This window comes from Canis lupus, chromosome 3, assembly GCF_048164855.1.
Source record: "Canis lupus baileyi chromosome 3, mCanLup2.hap1, whole genome shotgun sequence".
NCBI lineage: Eukaryota > Metazoa > Chordata > Mammalia > Carnivora > Canidae > Canis > Canis lupus.
Genome location: NC_132840.1, coordinates 45,948,995 through 45,971,353, shown reverse-complemented (window position 1 = coordinate 45,971,353; position 22,359 = coordinate 45,948,995). Strand labels below are relative to the sequence as shown.

The 22,359-nt window shown below is 39.9% G+C and overlaps 1 long non-coding RNA gene across 1 annotated transcript in view; it reads right to left on the bottom strand.

Annotated features, from left to right (window-relative positions):
• LOC140630485 (uncharacterized) overlaps nucleotides 1-22,323 on the bottom strand; it is a 46,542-nt gene extending 24,219 nt beyond the window's left edge. The window contains exons 1-3 of the long non-coding RNA XR_012028244.1: nucleotides 22,052-22,323; nucleotides 9,832-9,929; nucleotides 9,175-9,333 (exon numbers count right to left, since the gene is read on the bottom strand). This is a non-coding gene — a long non-coding RNA (uncharacterized lncRNA). The remainder of the gene's footprint in view (nucleotides 1-9,174; nucleotides 9,334-9,831; nucleotides 9,930-22,051) is intronic.
• Between the last annotated feature and the right edge of the window lie 36 nt (nucleotides 22,324-22,359).

Genomic DNA, 22,359 nt, shown 5'->3' with positions numbered 1-22,359 from the left:
ATACAATGGAATATTACTCCGCCATTAGAAATGACAAATACCCACCATTTGCTTCAATGTTGATGGAACTAGAGGGTATTATGGTGAGTGAAGTAAGTCAATTGGAGAAGGACAATCATTACATGGGGTCACTCATATGGGGAATATTAAAAATATGAAAAGGATTATAGGGGAAAGTAGAGAAAATGAGTGGGAAAAATCAGAGAAGGTGACAGAACATGAGACCCTCCTAACTCTGAGAATTGAACAAGGGATAGTGGAAGGGGAGGTGGGCTGATGGATGGGGGCACTGGGTGATGAGCACTGAGGGGGGCATTTGATGGGATGAGCATTGGGTGTTATACTATGTGTTGACAAGTCAAACATCAATAAAAAATATACAAAAAATATAAAAAATAAAACAGTTAAGATATATATGTAAAGAGAGAGAGAGAGAAGATGTGGTCTATATATACAATAGAATATTACTCAGCCATCAGAAAGGATGAATACCCACCATTTGCTTCAACGTGGATGGAACTGGATGGTATTATGCTCAGTGAAATAAGTCCATCGAGAAGGACAGTCGTCATACAGTTTCACTCATACAGGGAATGTAAGAAATAGTGAAAGGGATTATAGGGGAAAGGAGGGAAAATGAATGGGAAAAATTAGAGAGGGTATCAAAACATGAGAGACTCCTAACTCTGGGAAATGAACAAAGGGTAGTGGAAGGGGAGGCAGGCAGGAGGTTGGGGTAACTGGATGATGGGTACTGAGGACGGCACTTGATGGGATGGGCACTGGGTGTTATAGTATATGTTGGCAAACTTTAATGGAAAAAAAAGAGAATGTCAATGCTAAAGTTTTTCCAGGCATTAATATTTCTTGTGCACAGATGAAAAATTTAAAGATCTTTTCTAAAGCTTCCTTGTACATTTTTCACTTCATATCACAGCAGCCTTGAGAAGCAAGTAAATATATACATTTTTGTTGTTTTAGTTATAAAGAAACCTAGGCTCAGAAAGGCTAAAGGTCATGGCAAAAAAATCCAACCTTAGTTACTCCTTAGTTACCCCTGTTTTCCCCTCTGAACATCCCAGTTCTCAGGGCAAATAAACAATGTCTCTTCCTCCGGTCCAATACAATCATATTCAGATCCATGTGTAGTCAACAGAAGAATGTCCTTAGCTACCGCAACATTTCTAAGAGCTTGGTTTGGGCTTGAACAGCAGCCCAAGAGTGGTATGTGTGAAAAAACACAGACAGGATCTTGGTTTGGAATGTCCTTGCATTCCTCTCTCCCTCTCTTTCCCCTCTGCCTCTCCCACCCTTCAAACTGTCAGAGCCAGATCAAGTCCCTGACATGCTCTGCCTCTAGAATTTTCTGAGGATGGCAACTAAGTGGGCTGGAGACAATAACTCGTCTACTGTGTTAGTCACCTCCCCAGTGGGGACAGCAGAGAGGCCCGACTACCAATGAATCCCCCTAACAAAATGCTTCTCAATGTGTAGACACTTTAATGAGCCCACCCAGATTTGTGGCCTGACATCAGGGCAGAGGGAACGAGAATAATTAGATGCCCTTATCACAGGTCTAGGAAGAAATAATGCACATGGTCAGAGAGCAGCTGGCTAAACAAGACCATAAACCTTTCATTGGAAATCAATTTCTGCTTTGTGATCACCTGGTCTCTGGAGACGTGTGATTGGCAGGTGCTGAGGGTGGAGATCAGAGGGAAAAAGGAGAGAGACATCTGTGTGCAGCTGCAGAGATGAGTATCAACACACTGCTGCATTTCCCAGAGCAGAACCTCTAGCTTTCTTCAGTGGCTATCCCTTCAGATACCAGATATGAAATGGCTTTCAGGATTTGGTGAATTTATCCCTTTGCCTTCAACACCTGATCTCTCCTGGTAGGGATGGGAGGTGAACTAGGTTTTCCAGTTTCAATAAAGATTCTGAGCAAAAGTATTCTCTCTGACTCTGTGAAAATGGATCCTAACGACTATAGAAGGGCCTAAATCCTTCTCAGGGTTTCAGTGTCTCCATCAGGTAATGCAGACTGTATTCAGAGTGGGTGGAAGACAAATGTCCCAGTCTTTGAGATAGGTTATTAACCTTAATCAGAGGAAACTAATTTTTCAGTATATAGCAACGACAGTTACAACAAAAAACAGGAGTTCACAAATAAGCATCTCCCTTCATATGTAACAAGTCTGGTTTCATACTCTAGGAAGCACAGCTTATTTCAGAAAAAAATTGAATTAAAGGCACATCAGGGAGCCTGATGAAGATAACAAGGACCACGGCTGGAACCACAGGCAATCCTGTGGACTTGTTTCCTTGATGTTGAAATGAAGGGACAGAATTTCTGACCTCTGGGGGTGTTTCTAATTTTAGTCCATCAGTCATTGAAGCTCCCTGTTTTTCTTCCTCTAATATCCCTGAACTGCTCTGATCACCACTTTGATCAGTAGCAGTTTAGAAGGTGTATGGGCAAGACAAGGGGGGACATTTAATTCCTCTCTTGGCTCCTAGAATGATTGTGACCTCAGGCTCAGGGAGAAGGGCTGGATTTGTAGATTATGAGGCGGCTTGGGATTTTCAATGAATACCCATTATTCTAAGTCTTTTATTCTTAATGGACTATTTAAAATATAATCTTTGTATCTTTTAGGCTTTGAAAGGTTGTGGAAACCCCTGTGAACAAAGAAATAATAATTCTTTTCACTGAACAGATATGGTGAAATGAAATATTTCTTTCTTATCACTCTTATTTCTATGCCCCAAGTTTTTGAGGGAACTTGTGTGACCACAAAGAGTTTTTCCCTGAGTAATACTTTTTTAATCTTGTGTTTCTGAACTACAGATGGATTTGTGCTGTCCTTAGCACTTTCCTCCTCAATTATCTTTGTAACAAAATGAGAGAGCTAGATGGGAATGGGAGACCATTTTTGGAGCTACTGACTAAATAGGGGCTTTCCTAAATTATTTTTAGTTGAGAATTTAATAATATTCACTGAATGTGGAAGAAAGCAGTGTAGTCTTCTTTTCCTTCTGACAACAGCATAGTAAAGTTTGGTCTGTTTCTGGTGGAATATAAAGATGTATGAGTCAACTGGGCCCTGAAGAGTTGAGTGAACCCAGATTAGGGGTGTTAGGTGAAGTGGCACTCATCCTGGCAGGTAGGCAGTAAATTAAGCATGCATTGGATCAACAGATCGAGGGGAAATATCAAGTGAGAAATCAGGTAGGTGTGCAGGTATAGCAGTGATAGCTAGAACAAATAGGGGTCAGAAAATTCAGCCTATAGGATAAGTCTCTTCTGAATGAGGATGCAAAGCTGGCAATGTCAAGCCTGGGGACACTAGGTAATTTAGGCAAGAAAACCATGGAGAGAAAATGAGTGGGAAATATCAGAGAGGGTGATAGAACATGAGAGACTCCTAACTCTGGGAAACGAACAAGGGATACTGGAAGGGGAGGTGGATGGGGAGATGGGGTGACTGGGTGACAGGCACTGAGGGGAGCACTTGACAGGATGAGCATTGTATATGTTGGCAAATTGAACTCTAATAAAAAACATACAAAATTTTTTTTTAAAAAAGAATACCATGGGGAGTATATGTATCAGGGCACCAGTATCCTGAAGTTACATCTTGCCCTAGATCAGTTGCTTTAGTTTAGCATAAAGTTGTTCTTGATGACTTCTTGATCATTCTATCTCCCACTGCCTATCTGGTACAAAACAAAAATAAAATTCTTAATTTAAAAATGAAGAATAAGTGAAAAAGGAATGTTAATGCATGTTAACATCATTACCGCTGACACTTCATATTCTAGGTCCTAATTCTCTCCTTGTTTCCCTGTTCTGTTCTTTGCCTGAGACTGTATCTTGCGGCTGACGTCATGATGCTGTCCTCTCCTGCCTTCTTGTTCTTACACTGTTACAACTACACTGTTATAACTAAACCTGGTTCTGACTAAGTCTCCATCCTGCTGTCTGATCTGTTTGAAGGTGAAAATAATTTCTCTGCCCTTTTATTCTCCTTGAACTTTTCTAAGAGGAAGAGATGCTGATCTGATTGGTCAAAGACAAGATTACTGACCAGGGAATGTTTAATAGAGTTTGCAGGGTCATTGGACATGTAAAAAGGGGATGTTCTCTTTTCTTCTCTAATGGATTTTCTCACATTCTTTGTTCTTTCTTCTCTCATTTTTATCTTATTTTTCTACAGATATTTATTGAGGTCTTTATTTGTTCCACAGGTATTTGCTATGTGCCAAACATCATGCTAAGGGCTAGATATGTAATGGAAAATTAAACAAAACAAAACAAAAACAAACAAAAAACAAATGCAAAACAGATTTGATCCTGCCTGCTGTGGTCTGAATGTTTGTGTATCCTCAAAATGTGTATATTATGATCCTAATGCCCAACAGATGATATGAAGAGATGTGTTCTCTAGCAGGCGATGGAGTCATGAAAATGAAGCCCTCATGAATGAGTTTAATGTCCTTTCAAAAGAAGCCTGAGAGCTCCCTTGCCTTTTCTACCATGTGAGGATATAACGAGAAGTATGTGACCCTCATCTGACCATGTTGGAACTCTTTTTTTTTAAATTTTTTAAAGGATTTTATTTATTTATTCATTCATAGAGATGCAGAGAGAGAGAGAGTGAGGCAGAGACACAGGCAGAGGGAGAAGCAGGCTCCATGCAGAGAGCCTGGCGTGGGACTCGATCCCAGGACTCCAGGATCATGCCCTGGGCTGCAGGCGGCGCTAAACCACTGCGCCACCGGGGCTGCCCCATGTTGGAACTCTTATCTCAGATTTCCAGCCTTCAAAACTGTGAGAAATAAATGTTTGTTGTTTGTAAGTAATCTGGACACTGTCCTTGTAGGGATTTCAGTCCAGTGAGGAAGATATACATCAAGTCATTAAAAGTAAATCTAAAATTTATTTTATTTTTATTTTATTTTATTTTTACGGCATTTTCTTTTTTATTGAAGTATAGTTGACAATGTTAAATTAGTTTCAGGTGTACAACGTAGTGATTTGACAAAATTATGCTGTGCTCACCACAAGTGTAGCTACCATCTATCACCATACAATGCTATTATAATATTATCGACTATATTTCTATGCTATAACTTTTATCCCTGTGGACTTAACTTATTCCTTAACCGGAAGCCTGTATCTCCTATCACCTTCATCCATTTTGCCCATCCCTCTGCCCCCTCCTCTCTGGTTACCATCAGTTTGTTCTCTGTATTTATGGGCCTATTTCTTTTTTCTTTTCTTTTTTTTTTTTTAATTGGAGTTCAATTTGCCAACAAATAGCATAACACCCAGTGCTCATCCTATCAAGTGCCCCCCTCAGTGCCCCTCACCCAGTCACCCCCACCCCCGGTCCACCTCTCTTTCCACCATCCCTTGTTCGTTTCCCAGAGTTAGGAGTCTCTCATGTTCTGTCTCCCCTTCAGATATTTCCCACTCATTTTTTTCTCCTTTCCCCTTTATTCCCTTTCACTATTTTTTTATATTCCCCAAATGAATGAGACCATATAATGTTGGTCCGTCTCCGATTGACTTATTTCACTCAGCATAATACCCTCCAGGTCCCTCCACATCGAAGCAAATGGAAGATATTTGTCGTTTCTAATGGCTGAGGAATATTCCATTGTATACAAAAACCACATCTTCTTTATCCATTCATCTTTCGATGGACACCGAGGCTCCTTCCACAGTTTGGCTATTGTGGCCATTGCTGCTAGAAACATCGGGGTGCAGGTGTCCCAGCGTTTCATTGCATCTGTATCTTTGGGGTAGATCCCCAACAGTGCAATTGCTGGGTCGGAGGACAGATTTATTTTTAACTCTTTGAGGAACTTCCACACAGTTTTCCAGAGTGGCTGCACCAGTTCACATTCCCACCAACAGTGCAAGAGGGTTCCCTTTTCTCCGCATCCTCTCCAACATTTGTTGTTTCCTGTCTTGTTAATTTTCCTCATTCTCACTGGTGTGAGGTGGTATCTCATTGTGGTTTTGATTTGTATTTCCCTGATGGCAAGTGATGCGGAGCATTTTCTCATGTGCTTGTTGGCCATGTCTGTGTCTTCCTCTGTGAGATTTCTGTTCATGTCTTTTCCCATTTCATGATTGGATTGTTTGTTTCTTTGGTGTTGAGTTTAATAAGTTCTTTATAGATCTTGGATACTAGCCCTTTATCTGATACGTCATTTGCAAATATCTTCTCCCATTCTGTAGGTTGTCTTTTGGTTTTGTTGACTGTATCCTTTGCTGTGCAAAAGCTTCTTATCTGGATGAAGTCCCAGTAGTTCATTTTTGTGTTAGTTTCTTTTGCCTTCGTGGATGTATTTTGCAAGAAGTTACTGTGGCCAAGTTCAAAACGGGTGTTGCCTGTGTTCTCCTCTAGGATTTTGATGGAATCTTGTTTCACATTTAGATCTTTCATCTATTTTGAGTTTATCTTTGTGTATGGTGAAAGAGAGTGGTCTAGTTTCATTCTTCTGCATGTGGATGTCCACTTTTCCCAGCACCATTTATTGAAGAGACTGTCTTCCTTCCAATGGATAGTCTTTCCTCCTTTATCGAATATTAGTTGACCATAAAGTTCAGGGTCCACTTCTGGGTTCTCTATTCTGTTCCATTGATCTATGTGTCTGTTTTTGAGCCAGTACCACACTGTCTTGATGACCACAGCTTTGTAGTACAACCTGAAATCTGGCATTGTGATGCCCCCAGATATGGTTTTCTTTTTTAAAATTGCCCTGGCTATTCGGGGTCTTTTCTGATTCCACACAAATCTTAAAATAATTTGTTCTAACTCTCTGAAGAAAGTCCATGGTATTTTGATAGGGATTGCACTGAATGTGTAAATTGCCCTGGGTAACATTGATTTTTCACAATATTAATTCTGCCAACCCATGAGTATGGAATATTTTTCCATCTCTTTGTGTCTTCCTCAATTTCTTTCAGAAGTGTTCTATAATTTTTAGGATATAGATCATACCTCTTTGGTTAGGTTTATTCCTAGGTATCTTATGCTTCTGGGTGCAATTGTAAATAGGATTGACTCCAAATTTCTCTTTCTTCAGTCTCATTGTTAGTGTATAGAAATGCCACTGATTTCTGGGCATTGATTTTGTATTCTGCCACGCTGCCAAATTGCTGTATGAGTTCTAGCAATCTTGGGGTAGAGGCTTTTGGGTTTTCTATGTAGAGTATCATGTCATCGGTGAAGAGGGAGAGTTTGACTTCTTCTTTGCCAATTTGAATGCCTTTAATGTCTTTTTGTTGTCTGATTGCTGATGCTAGGTCTTCCAGTACTATGTTGAATAGCAGTGGTGAGAGTGGACATCCCTGTCTTGTTCCTGATCTTAGGGGAAAGGCTCCCAGTGCTTCCGCACTGAGAACGATATCTGCTGTGGGCTTTTCGTAGATGGCTTTTAAGATGTTGAGGAATGTTCCCTCTATCCCTACGCTCTGAAGAGCCTCTTCCTCTGCCCGAGCCCCTCCGAGCTGCTCCCGCCCCGCAGCCCCCTCCGCGGAGCCGCCCCCGAGCCCCTCCGAGCTGCTCCGGGTCCCCCCGTGCGCGCTGCAGCCCTTAGGGAGCTCGGCGCACTCTCCCGGGGCGCAGGTGTCTGTTACTGTCCCAGGGAGCCCGAGGGCATCCCCGCCCTCCTGGGTCCTGCTCCAACTCCCTGCGAGCCCCTTTCCGCCGGGGGAGATGGTGCAGCTCCTGCTCCTCCGGGACGGGGCTCTCCTGTCCTGGGGACACTCGCCCCGGCCTCAGCCCGGCTCCTCGCGGGGCCCCTCCCCCTTGGAGGCCTTTGTTTCTTTACTTCTTTTTCCCCGTCTTCCTACCTTGATAGAAGCGCGAACTCTTCTCACTGTAGCATTCCAGCTGTTCTCTCTTTAAATCTCAGGCCGAATTCGTAGATTTTCAGGATGATTTGAAGGCTATCTAGGTAATTTGGTGGGGACAGGTGATTTGGGGACCCTACTCTTCCACCATCTTGCCCCTTCCCTCCAGAGTTTAGCCTCAAAATTCTTTTAAAGTAGAAGAAATGGTGGTGATATTTTAAAGACCCTGGTGTTCCTTATAACACATGAGTTCAAGTGTGCAGTTTGCAAAGTCAGTCAAGGAAAATGTGTTCCAGCTGCAAAAGTTTTTAGAAACCCACGTACAATTCTCATGATCGCTGTTTTACAGCTACATTGGCACTATCTCACTAGCTCCTGGTCATGGTCTAATATATATAGTCTGAAAATATATTGTGGACTAGCCCCTGGTCATATAATATATGTAGTCTGAAAATAAACAACCACATTCAATTAAAGCTCTTGCTTGAGTGCCATATTCTGCTTTTATGCACCGCTATATAGCACTAATCTGCAAGCTCCCAGAAGGAAATGGATAGTGACTGCCCTTTAATCTTTGCATCTCAGGTGTAATTATAATAGTAGATAAAATTATTTGACTATTTGTGAAAGGCATTGTTAAAGCATTTAACTGTATTCATCGTTAATCTACAATATAATCTTCTAAGGTAGGTATTACAGTTGTCCTTACTTTAGAAATACAGATTATTGAGATAGGCTGAAGTTAACAAATCTGCTCACAGATACAGCCAGTCAAAGTGTCAGCACCAGGATTTGTATGTAATTGTCTGACTTCAAAATGAAGAAGCTATGGCTGGAGCCTAGCCCTACAAAGCTGAAAACTGATCATCTTCCTGGTCTACATTTAAGGGTGATAAAAAGCCAACTAAAGATTTGTAAGAGAATTTAAGAAAAATAAAGACACAATGACACCCGCGGTGCCCTTTCCTGGGCCTGTTGGCTTAGGGACAGTCCTGCTTGGGAAGAGAAAGCAGTTTCCGGAGGCATGTGACTTGTTTGATTCAGAGAGGATTCAGGTCTATCTCTTAGCAGTGAGCCCATCCCAGTTCTGACAAGTTTATTTCTCAAACTTTTTTACTCTACACTGCCTCCAAGGAATCAGTTTATTGCATCTAGTTGATCCCTCCAATATTGAAAGGATCTTTTGGGGTCCTGTTTTGATCAGTATCTTCATTCTGGTCCTTTATAAGGCAATAAAAAAGAATTGGGTTTGGCTGAGAACATAATGTGCATCAGGCACTGAATTTTATAAAAAGTCTGACCTCAGCTTAGAACAGGGAGGGCAGCCCGGTGGTGCAGTGGTTCAGTGCCGCCTGCAGCCTGGGGTGTGATCCTGGAGACCTGGGATCGAGTCCCACGTCGGGCTCCCTGCATGGAGCCTGCTTCTCCCTCTGCCTGTGTCTCTGCCTCTCTCTCTCTCTCTGAATAAACAAACAAACAAACAAATAAATAAATAAATCTTAAAAAATAAAGAACAGGGAGTTAATGGATTCCCCTATTAAAGGAGATAAGGAAGTCTGTATTAAAGGAGATAAGGAAGTCTATGTTTCCTCCTGAAATAACTGAAGCGATCCCCAAACTTGAGTGAATCTCACATTGTAATGAAGTCCTCAGTGGAAGGGGGCCTTTCAAGACCATCTGCTTTCTCTGTCCCTTTATGTCTACCGTATTTTAGCTTGAAACTCTTCTTTTGTCCCATGGCACACAGCCCTCTCCCTTCTGGACAACATTTGCTAACTTCCTTTTCTCTCTTCACCGTCAGAATACTCCCATATTCCTGAAGAGTAGTTTGCATGACTCCTTTCTCAGTGGTACCTGGTCTGACCATGAGACACCTGCATTCCCTGGTCATGGTCACCTTCCAATTCCACTGATCCCTCTACTCCTCCCCAGGAGAGGTCCTGGGTACAGGTACTTACCTAGTAGAGAACAGCAATGCCATTGCTTCCATTTCTTGCCACTTCTAACCTACCAGTAATGCCTCAGTCAAATGATTTCTCTAATCTTTGATACTGCTCTGTGAATAAAAAAAAATCCCTATAGTTATAATAACTAGGAAAAATAGGCAATGCTCACTAGAAGATAGGGATTTTTTTCTTGCATAATCTCATTTGATGCTCACACAATCCTGAGAAGTAGGTACCACCATGGTTTTCATTTAAAGGTGAAGAAACTGAGGATCAGAAAGGTAAATGTTTTACTTAAAGTCCTACCGGAAGGTAGACTAGATATAAATCTAGGCAAGCTGGCAAAGTATGCCCTCTTAATCACATCTCTGACTTCATGGTATGGATCTCAATGAAGTAGTATGGATCGGTCCCACGACATTTACTGCTGAAAAAAGACTACATTTGTTTCTATATCTATATCTATATCTATATCTATATCATCATCTATATCTATATCATCATCTATATCTATATCTATATCTATATTTGATTTTATGCCTGTATTTAATTTGATGCCTATATTTGTATATTTCTAGGAAAAATCTGGAAAGATAAATATCAAACATTAACAGATAGCATGGCGTAATGCTAGAAAATTGTACTATCAATGGTGTGACAAAACTAGATCATTTTTCAGGACTCCACTTTACTTAAAGTAAGAAAAAATGGATTTTTATTGGCTTAAGACTAAAAATCCCAGAGATAAAGTTAACTAAGCATATTTTGTCCAAAGAATAATCAAGATCATCCCCCTTATTGCTCTATATCTTTTGTTCTGCTGTACTCTTGACTTTATTCTTCCTGAGACAGAAAAGCAAGCAGTATCAGGCTCATGTGGGCCCTTAAAATTCATATTTCAAGTCAGTAGAAGAAAGACTTATGTTTTCCTATGTCCTATAATCAATCTCATAAGAGACTTCCTTACTTGGTTCACATGTCCATACTGAGCCTTTCACTGTGTCCTTGGGGAAGGAGTACTTTCATTGGCCAAACTGGAGCTACATGACTGTGTGAAAGGAGGGGACCAGTAAAATTCTGAGGGTTAGAGAATCTGTGTACCTTCCATTCACCTTTCTCAAACTTATTCCTATAATTGTTAGAAAATGTGTGTGCTTATATTTATATATACATATGTGTGTATATAAATATTATACACACAAAGATGTGAGAACTAGGCAGTTGCAATGGATACTCTCTGGCTAGTAACAAGCAGCAAAATTTGAAAACATAAAACAAGTCCAACTGAAATTGGTCAAATGGCAGTTCTTATTTCATTAACTGGGTATTATTGTTCTAAGAAACAATAGAGGTCTATTTTTCAGCTTGTGATTTTTATCGGGAAACAAAGTCAGAAGTTTCTTTAGGCATTCCCTGATCTGTTTTGGGGCTGCTGTTAAATAGGGAAGAGGCATTGAATTTATTTTTTTTCTTTCATTTTTTAAATTGAAGTTCAATTTGTCAACATATAGTATAACTCCCAGTGCTCATCCCGTCAAGTGCCACCCTCAGTGCCTGTCACCCAGTGACCCCATCCCCCCAACAACCTCCCCTTCCACTACCCCTTGTTCAATTCTCAGAGTTAGGAGTCTGTCGTGTTCTGTCATCCTCTCTAATTTTTCCCACTCATTTTCCCTCCTTTCCCTTATAATCTCTTTCACTATTTCTTAAATTCCCCATATGATGACTGTCCTCCTCCGATTGACTTACTTCACTCAGCATAATACCCTCCAGTTCCATCTACGTCGAAGCAAATGGTGGGTATTTGTTGTTTCTAATGGCTGAGGAATATTCCATTGTCTACATAGACCACATCTTCTTTATCCATTCATCTGTCGATGGACACTGAGGCTCCTTCCACAGTTTGGCTATTATGGACATTGCCGCTATAAACATTGGGGTGCAGGTGTATCGGCTTTTGACTGCATCTGTATCTTTGGGGTAAATCCCCAGTAGAGCAATTTGCTGGGTCATAGGGTAGTTCTATTTTTAACTCTTTGAGGAACTTCCACACTATTATCCAGAGTTTCTGTACCAGTTCACATTCCCACCAACAATGCAAGAGGGTTCCCCTTTCTCCATGTCCTTGCCAACATTTGTTATTTCCTGTCTTGTTAATTTTCACCATTCTCACTGGTGTGAGGTAGCATCTCATTGTGGTTCTGATTTGTATTTCCCTGATGGCCAGTGATACGGAGGATATTCTCATGTGCTTTTTGGCCATGTGTATGTCTTCTATGTAGAAATTTCTGTTCCTGTCTTCTGCCCATTAAATGATTATATTGTTTGTTTCTTGGGTGTTGAGTTTAATAACTTCTTTATAGATCTTGGATACTAGTACTTTATCTGATAAGTCATTAGCAAATATCTTCTCCCATTCTGGAGGTTGTCTTAAGTTTTTTTGACTGTTTCTTTTGCTATGCACAAGCTTTTTATCTTGATTAAGTCCCAATAGTTCATTTTTGCTTTTGTTTCCCTTGCCTTCATAGATGTATCTTGCAAGAAGTTCCTGTGGCCAAGTTCAAAGAGGGTGTGATCTGTGTTCTCCTCTAGGATCTTGGTTGATTCTCATCTCACATTTAGATCTTTCAAGCATTTTGAGTATATTTTTGTGTCTGGTGTAAGAGAATGGTCCAGTTTCATACTTCTGCATGCGGCAGAATTTATTGCACAATTTATTGCAGCACAATTTATTGCAGAGACTGTCCTTTTTTCAGTGGACAGTCTTTTCTGCTTTGTTGAATATTAGTTGATCATAGAGTTTAGGGCCCATTCTGGGTTCTCTATTCTGTTCCATTGATCTCTGTGTCTGTTTTTGTGCCAGTACCACACGGTCTTGATGATCACAGCTTTGTAGTCCAACTTGAAATCCGGCATTGTGATGCCCCTGACTCTGGTTTTCTTTTTCAATATTCCCCTGGCTATTCAGGGCCTTTTCTGATTGCATACAAATCTTAAGATGATTTGTTCCAAGTCTCTGAAGAAAGTCCATGGTATTTTGATAGGGATTGCATTGAATGTGTAAATTGCCCTGGGTAGCATAGACATTTTCACAATATTAATTCTGCCAATCCATGAGCATGGAGTATTTTTCCATCTCTTTGTGTCTTCCTCAATTTCTTTCAGAAGTGTTCTGTAGTGTTCTGTAGTAAATGGGACTGACTCCTGAATTTCTCTTTCTTCAGTCTCATTGTTAGTGTATAGAAATGTCACTAATTTCTGGGCACTGATTTTGTATCCTGCCACCTTGCCAAATTGCTGTATGAGTTCTAGCAATCCTGGGGTGGAGTCTATTGGGTTTTCTATGTACAGTATCATGTCATCTGCAAAGAGGGAGAGTTTGAGTTTTTCTTGATCAATGTGAATGTCTTTTATTTCTTTTTGTTGTCTTAGTGCTGAGACTAGGACTTCTAGTACTTTGTTGAAAAACAGTGGTGAGAGTGGCCATCCTGTCGTGTTACTGATCTTAGGGGAAAGGCTCTCAGTGTATCCGGATTGAGAATGATATTTGCTGTAGGTTTTTTGTGGATGGCTTTTAAGATGCTGAGGAATGTTCCCTCTATCCCTACAGTCTTAAGAGTTTTGATCAGGAATGGCTGCTGTATTTTGTCAAATGCTTTCTCTCCATCTATTGAGAGGGTCATATTGTTCTTGTTTTTTTCTCTTCTTGATGTGATCTATCACACTGATTATTTTACAAGTGTTGAACCACCCTTGCATCCTAGGGAAAAAAATCCCACTTGGTCATGGTGAATAATCTTCTTAATATACTATTGGATCCTATGGCTAGTATCTTGGTGAGAATTTTTGCATCTGTGTTCATCAGGGATATTGGTCTATAATTCTCCTCTTTGGTGGGTCTTTGGTTTTGGATTCAAGGTGATGCTGGCCTCATAAATGAGTTTGGAAGTATTCCATCTCTTTTCATCTTTAGGAACAGCTTTAGTAGATTCGGTGTCATTTTTTCTTTAAACGTTTGATAGAATTCCCCTGGGAAGCCATCTGGCCATGGACTTTTTGTCTTGGAAGGTTTTTGATGACTACTTCAATTTCCTCTCTGGATGTTGGCCTACTCAGATTTTCTATTTCTTCCTGTTCCAGTTTTAGTAATTTGTGATTTTCCAGAAATGCATCCATATCTTCTAGATTGCCTAATTTATTGCTTATTTAGCGTTGCTCATAATACATTTTTAAAATTGTATTTCCTTGGTATTGGTTGTGATCTCTTCTCTTTCATTCATGATTTTATTCATTTGAGAGTTTTCCTTTTAATAAGGCTACAGATTTTCTTATTAATCCGTAATATTATCTTATTCTTTCTGGATATACTTGGCAGCTCCCACATTAGGGACATAAATATTCATGATTGTTAGGTCTTCTTGTTGGATAGGCCCTTTAAGTATGATATAGTGTCCCTCTTCATCCCTTACTGCAGTCTTTGGGATAAACTTTAATTTATCTGATATGAGGATTGCTACCCCAGCTTTCTTTTGAGGACCATTTGAATGGTAAATGGTTCTTCATCCTTTCATTTTCAGGCTGGAAGTGTCCTTAGCTCTAAAATGAGTCTCTTGTAGACAGCAAATAGATGGGTCTTGCTTTTTTATCCTGTCTGAAACCTGCATCTTTTGATGGGATCATTTAACCCATTCACATTCAGAGTAACTATAGAAATATATGAATTTAGTGTCATCGTAATACCTATTCAGTCCCTGCTTTTGTGGATTATTTCTTTGGGCTTCCTCTTTCTTTCACAGGGTCCCTCTTAAAAATTTTTGCAGAGTTGGTTTGGTGGTCATATAGTCTTTCAGTTTCTGCCTATCTTGGAAGCTCTTTATCTCTCCTTCTACTCTGAGTGGCAGCCTTGCTGGATAAAGTATTCTTAGCTGCATGTTCTTCTCATTTAAGACCCTGAATATATCCTGCCAGCCCTTTCTGGCCTGCCAGGTCTCTGTGGAGAGGTCTGCTGTTAATCTGATATTTCTCCCCATGTAAGTTAAGAATCTTGTCTCTTGCTGCTTTCAGAATTTTCTCTTTATCTTTGGAATTTGTGAGTTTCACTATTAAATGTCAAGGTGTTGAACGGCTTTTATTGATTTTGAGGGGGGACCTCTCTATCTCCTGGATCTGAATGCCTGTTCCTCCCCCCTGCCCAGTTAAGGAAGTTCTAAGCTATGATTTGTTCAAATATGCTTTATGGCTCTCTGTCCCTCTCGGCATTTTCTGCAACCCCAATTATCCGTAGATTTTTCCTTCTAGGCTATCATTTATTTCCTTTAGCCTTTCCTCATGATCATTTCATTGTTTTTCTCTTTCTTTCCTCAGCTTCCTTACTTGCCATCAATTTGTCTTCTATGTCACTCATTCTTTCTTCCATCTCAGTAACCCTCATTGTTAGGACATCCAGTTTAGACTGCATCTCATTTAATTGAATTTTAATTTCAGCCTGATTAGATCTAAATTCTGCAGTAAGGAAGTCTCCTGATCCTTTGTTTTTTTTCCAGAGCCACCAGTAGCTTTATAATTGTGCTTCTGAATTGGCTTTCTGACATTGAATTGTAATCCATATTCTATGACTCTGTGGCAGAGGGTACTGTTTCTGATTCTTCCTATTGTGGTGAGTTCTTCCTTCTAGTCATTTTGCTCAGTGCAGAGTGGCTGTATGAGCAGGCTGAGTCAAGAATATCAACCACGACCTAAGTAAATTTCACCCTAGATGATTCTGATGAGGTCAGAGGCCAGAAAATGAAAACAAAGATCAGAAGAAAATAAAACAAAATTTGTTTTTTGAAAAACAAATTTAAAAAAAAAGTAGTAAAAAATAAAAGGCCAAGAATCCCAAAGAAGAAGAAAAAATAAAAGAAGAGATAAAAACAAAGAGGAGAAAAAGAGAAGAAAAAAAGTGGGGGACTGGGAGAATGTGGTGGTGAAGAAGCTATTGTGGAGGGAGAATGTAGTCTACCTGAGGGGTCCTAGAGGGTGATCCTCTTGGTTCTGAGTGTATTAAGTTCTGTATGTTAAAAGATGCTCACTCCCAAATTTACATTAATGAGCAATACTTTTAGAGAGCCCCAACACTGACCACCAAAACATAAATGAGATAAACGAGTGGGGCAGAATGGGAAGGAATAGAGAATATAATCTCAAAGAATGAACCAGCACGGTATACCACTTGCTTCTGGGTGCACACTGGTCATGTTTTAGAAGGTATTAACTTCTGCCATTGTAGAACAAAATGAGACAGAGAAAACAAAAAAGACAAAACAAAAAAACATATCTCGTATATCTCCCAAAATTAAATTTAGTATGTTGCAGGGAATCTAGAAGTGGGAAATATATCTCAGACATGTAATTGTAGAAATATGAAAGTCAAAAAGGAAGAAACTTAAAAATGAAGAGGTAGTAAAATATTGTAGTTAAGGTGGGAAAAGAGAAAAAAATTGGAAATTTTTAGTCTATTATAAAAACAAGTTGTACTGGAAAAGGGTGAAAAAAAGGAGGGGAACCCTTTAGTTCTGTATACTATAAATCCCTCAACTTCCCGTGGAGCTTTCCAGCGCTGCTCGATCAAGAACTTGCTCTTCCCCTGTCTTCCAGCTGGTCTTCTGCGGGAGGGGCCTGCTGTGCTCACTCTCAGGTGTGTGTACCTGGGGGAGCTGCCCTGGTCCCGCCAGGTGCACGACTCAGTGGGAGCTGCTTACCCCTGGAGGCCCGTGTTCCCTGGTGGTCCCGCCGCTCCCAGGCTCACAGTGACACCAGGAGGAACAACACTGGCGTCGGCCAGCACTCCAGCCCTGGCGTCAGCTCCTGCAGTAACTGCGCAGCTCCCAGTCCGCACTCGCCTGGGCTTGGGGGGGTTGGTGGCTGGCCTGCACAGCTCCGGGGCGCCCAGCGGCAGGAGATTTCTCGCTGTCCTGTGTCCTCCCCGCCTCCGCCTGTCCTGGAGGGAGCTCAGGCTTGTGAGCTGTGTCCCCTGGTGCCCTGGGATCCAGGCCTGCGCCGCTGGAATCCGCCCGGCTCCGCCCAGGCCCCGCCGAGTCCGCGCTCTAGCCTTTTACGGAGATCGGCCTGTGGGGGAGGGGCACTCTCGCCCGGGGCCCACTTCCCTCCGAGTGACCCCAGGAGACCGAAGGCTTCACTGTCCCTCCGGCGATCCTGGCCGGTTTCCCCGCTGAGCACTTTTCTGTTGGGAAGAATCCAGTGTGGATTTTTAAAGGTCCCGCTTCTGCCGGGCCGAGCTTTCCCGTCCCCAAGGCTCTCGCCGCCCGGACTTAGCCCAGCTCCTCGCGGGGCCCCTCCCCGACTTGATTCTTTTTAATTTTTTCTGCCTTCCTACCTCGTTAGAAGCAAAACCCTTCTCTACGCAGCGTTCCAGCTGTTGTCTCTTTAAATCTCAGGTCAAATTCATAGGTGTTCTGGATGTTTGGAAGTTATCTAAGTAAGTTGGCGGGACCAGATGAGTTGAGGACCCTTCTTCTGGTATCTTGCCCCCTATTTTTTTTTTTTTAATTTTTGATGTTTAACTTTAATTTTAGTTAACTTATAGTGTAATATTAGTTTCAAGTGCACAATTTAGTGATTCCATACTTCCATACAACCGCAAGTGCACTCCTTAATGCAAGGATTAATTCCCATCACCTTTTAGCTCATCTGTCACTCTTTCTCTCTCTTTCCCCTTTGATCATTGTTTTCATATCTTAACACAAATGAGTGAAATCGTATGGTATTTGTCTCTCTTTGACTTATTTTGCTTAGCATAATACTCTTTCTAGACTTTACCACTTCTTTAAATGTTTGGTAGAATTCACTCATGAAGCCATCTGGTCCTGGGTTTTTGTTTTTTGTGAATTTTTTTATTACTAACTCAACAGCTTTGCTGGGAATTGTTCTATTCAAATTTTCTATTTCTTTATGCTTCAGTTTTGGCAGGTTATATGTTTCTAGGAATTTATCCATACACAAAAGTAAATTGAAAAACTAGAAATTTCATTCTTTGGCATGTGTCTATCCAGTTTTCCCAACACCATTTACTGAAGAGACTATCTTTTTCCCACTGGATATTCTTTCCTGCTTTGTCAAAGATTGACCATATAGTTGTGGGTTCATTTCTGGGATGTCTATTTTGTTCTATTGATCTATGTGTCTATTTTCCTGCCAGTACCATAGCGTTTTCATCACAACAGTTTTGTAATATAACTTGAAATCTAGAAATGGGAAGCTTCCTACTTTGCTTTTCTTTTTCAAGGTTGCTTTGGCTATTTGGGGTCTTTTGTGGTTCCATACAAAGTTTAGGATTGTTTGTTTTAGCTTTGTGAGAAATGCTGGTGGCATTTTGATAGGATTATATTAAATGTGTAGGTTGCTTTGACTAGTAAAGACACCTAATATTCTTCCAATCCATGAGCATGGAATATCTTTCCATTTCTTTGTGTCATCTTCAATTTCTTTCATCATTGTTTTCAGAGTACAGGTCTTACAGCTGTTTACTTAGGTTTATTATTAAGTATCTTATTTTTTGTTTAATTCTAAATTTTGTTATTAATTTCTTAGTTTCTCTTTCTGTTGCTTTATTACTGATGTACAGAAGTGCAACAGAATTCTATGCATCAATTATGTATCCTGTGACTTTACTGAATTCATTTAATAGTTCTAACGTTTTTTGTTTGTTCATTTTTGGAGTTTTCTGGGTTTTCAATATATAGTGTCATGTTATCCATTTCTTCTTGGTTGTCCTATTGGCATATAGTTTTTCATAATGTTCTCTTATAATCCTTTATATTTCTATGGTGTTAGTTGTTATTCCTCCTCTCTCATTTGTAGTTTTAGTTATATGAGTCCTTTATTTATTCTTGATAAATCCAGCTAGAGGTTTATCAATTATATTAATTTTTTCAATGAATAAGCTGCTGGTTTCATTGATCTGTTCTATTGTGTGTATGTGTGTGTTCTGTGTGCTTTGTTTTGGGCTTTGTTATTTTGTTTTAGTTTTTATACCATTTATTTCTGCTATACTCTTTATTATTTCCTTCCTTCTGCTTGTTTTAGTTTTCATTTATTGCTCTTTTCCCAGGTCTCTTAAATGAAAGGTTAGGTTATTCACTTGAAATTCTTCTTGCTTTCTGATGGAGGCTTGTATTGCTATCTTTGTCCCTCTTAGGAGCACTTTTGCTGCATCCCAAAGGTTTTGGACTGTAATGTTTTCATTTTCACTTGTTTCTAGTACTTTATAAATTTCTTCTTTTATTTTCTGGTTGACCCATTCACTGTTTAGTAGCATCTTATTTAACCTCCAGGTATTCGTTGTCTTGTGCAGAATTTTTCATGTGGTTGACTTCTAGTTTCATATAGCACTGTGGTCAGAAAAGATGCATAATGTGACTTTGAGCTTCTTGAATTTCTTAGAGCTGGCTTTGTGGCCTAATATCTGATCTATTCTGGAGGTTGATCTGTGTACTCTTAAAAAGAATGTATTCTGTTGTCTTAGGATGGAATATTCTGAGTTAGTTAAATCCATTTGTTCCAGTTGTCTCTATAGATCATTGTAAGTTTGTTGACTTACTGTTTAAATGATCTGTCCATCCATGTAAATGAGGTGATATAATTCCCTATTACTATATTATTGCCAATTTATTTCTTTATGTTTGTTATGAATTGTTTTATGTATTTGGGTGCTCTCATTTGGGATGCATATACATTTATAACTGTTATATCTTCTGGTTGGATTGTCCCCTTTATTATTATATAGTGCTCTTCTTTGTTTCCTATTATAGACTTTGTTATAAAGTCTATTTTGTCTAATATAAGTAGTGGTACTCTGGCTTTCTTTTGACACCAATTTGCATGATAGATATTTCTCCATCCCCTCACTTTCAATCTGCAAGTGTCTTTTGGTCTAAAATGAGTCTTGTAGGCAGCATATAGATGGATCTTGTTTTTTTTTAAACCCATTCTGTCACCTTATGTCTTGTGAGTGGAGCATCTAACCCACTTATATTCAAAGCAATTATTGATAGAAATGTATTTATTTCCACTTAGTTGTTTCATAATTGTTTTATTGTTCTCTAATCCTTTCTTCTTTTGATCTACTTCCATTTTTCTGGCTTTCTTTACTTGGGTTTCTTTCTCATTATTTTTTGCATATCTATTACTCTCTTTTGATTTATGATTACCATTAGGTTTGTATTTAACAACTAAATATAGCAGTGGATATTAAATTGATGATCATCAGGGGCACCTGGGTGGCTCAGTTGGTTAAACGTCTGCCTGCCTTCAGCTCAGGTCATGATCTCAGGATCCTGGGATTGAGCCCTTCATAAGGTTCTCTGCTCATCAGGCAGTCTGCTTCTCCCTCTCTCTGCCCCTCTCCCCATTCATGCACATTCTCTCTCTTTCTGTCCCAAATAAATAAATAAATAAATAAATAAATAAATAAAATCTTTTTAAAAAATTGATGGTCATCAACCAATTCTTTACTCCTCTCCATGTTTTAGTTATATCTTGTCATATTTTACATCCTTTTATTTTGTGAGTTCCTCAGCTGATATTTTACAAAAATATTCATTTTTACTGCTTCTGTGTTTCAGATCTTCATACTGTCGTTTTTGTTCTTTCTTTTCCACCCAGAGTTCTCTTTAATATTTCTTGCATGACTGGTTTAGGAGTCATGAAGTCCTTTGATTTTTGTTCTGGGAAACACTTTATCTCTCCTATTCTGAATAGTAGTTTTGCTGGATAGTAATTTTGGCTGCAGACCTTTCCCATTCAGCACTTTAAAATATATCATGCCACTCCTTCTGACTTGAAACGTTTCTGAAAAAAAAAAAAATCCCCTGATAGCCTTATGTTACCGTCTTGTCTTCCCGCTTTTGAATTTTTTTCTTTAATCACTATATTTTGCCATTTTTATTGTAATGTGTCTTGGTGTGGATCTGCTTTTATTCATTTTGTTGGTAGTCCTCTGTGCTTCTTGGATCTAGATATCTGTTTCCTTCTCCAGATAAGGAAAACTTTTAGCTATTAGTTCTTCAAATAAATTTTCTGCTCCCTTTTCTCTCTCTTCTTCTGGAACTTCTATAATGTGAATGTTATTATGTTTGGTGGAATTACTGAGTCCCTAAGTCTATCCTTGTTTTGCATAATTTTCTTTGTTTCTTTTGTTCAATTTGATTGCTTTCCATTATTCAGTTTTCCAAGTCATTAATTTGTTCCTCTGCTTCTTCCAGCCTGCTATGTAATCCATCAAGCATATTTCTTCTGTTGTTTGTTAAGCTCTGTATCTCTGCTATGTTATTCCTTATCCCCCTGTTAAGAGTCTCATTCATGTACTTTACTCTTTTAAGACCAGTGAGAATCTTTATGATCATTACTTTAAATTATCTATCAGGCATCGTACTTATATCTGTTTCATTTAGTTCTCTGGCTATGGACTTGTTCTGTTCTTTCATTTGGGACAAATTCCGCTTTCTTCTCATTTTGTCTAAGTCTATGCCTGCTTCTGTGTGTTAGGAAAGTCAGCTACTTATATTCTTAGGGAAATAACTTCATGAACAAGAACTCCAAGGTTGGAGATGTGTTGCTGTCAAGGGTTAGGCCTAGTCTTCTGAAAGAGGTACCCACTGTCCTGGGACTGAGGAGAATGTCACTAGGAAGGACGATTCCCCCAGAGCCTGGTAGGGTGGGACTTAGTGTAAGAAAATTAGGTAGTAGTTTTGGCACTGTGCTGGTTGCCACAGGTGGCTCTGTGTTAATACTAAAGGGCAGGTGAGGGAAAAGGTTCTGGTAAGTTCCTTTGTTCCTGGAAGGGTTTCTCTGTGAATGCTACCTCTCTGGGACATGCTTCAAGAAGAGCAAATAACCTCCCTACTGTGTGCCCTAGGCATTCTTTTGATTGCTATTTCCACACTATATGTCTGCAAACAGTTTGCCTTGCCTTCTTTCCAAGATTAGCACCAATGCCTCTGCAGTCTCCTGGAGCCAAATCCATTGACCTTTAAAACTCTAGGCTTTAAATCCTGCTGGTTACAAGAACTCTCAAAATTGGGCCCCTCTTGCTTTCCAAGATAATTGCTATGAGGATTCATCTTCCTCCCTCTGTGCTAGTCTGCCTCTCTACCCTTTCTGTGACCACAGCTCCCACTCCACTGCAACAGTCATGATCCTTTTCTCTCCTAAATGATGTCTCCCCCCTTCATACCTTCTTCAATGTGGCCTCTTCTCTACCTTTTAGTTGTGGAGTTTGTTCTGCTAGTCTTCAGGTCTATTTCTGAGGTATTTAGGATGATTTGATAGTTATCTAGTTGTATACATGAGTCAAGGTAAGCCTGCAGTCCTCCTAGGCTGCCACTATCTTCCCTTGTCCTGCATATCTATTTCTTGGAGGTAGCAGAAGGTTCTTAGGGGGTAAGCTGCTTCATGCTTGATAATTCTGTGGTCCCCAAACAAGCAAGTATTGAGATGTCCAGGGCTCTTTTTAGAACCAAGATTGTTATGTCATAGCATAAA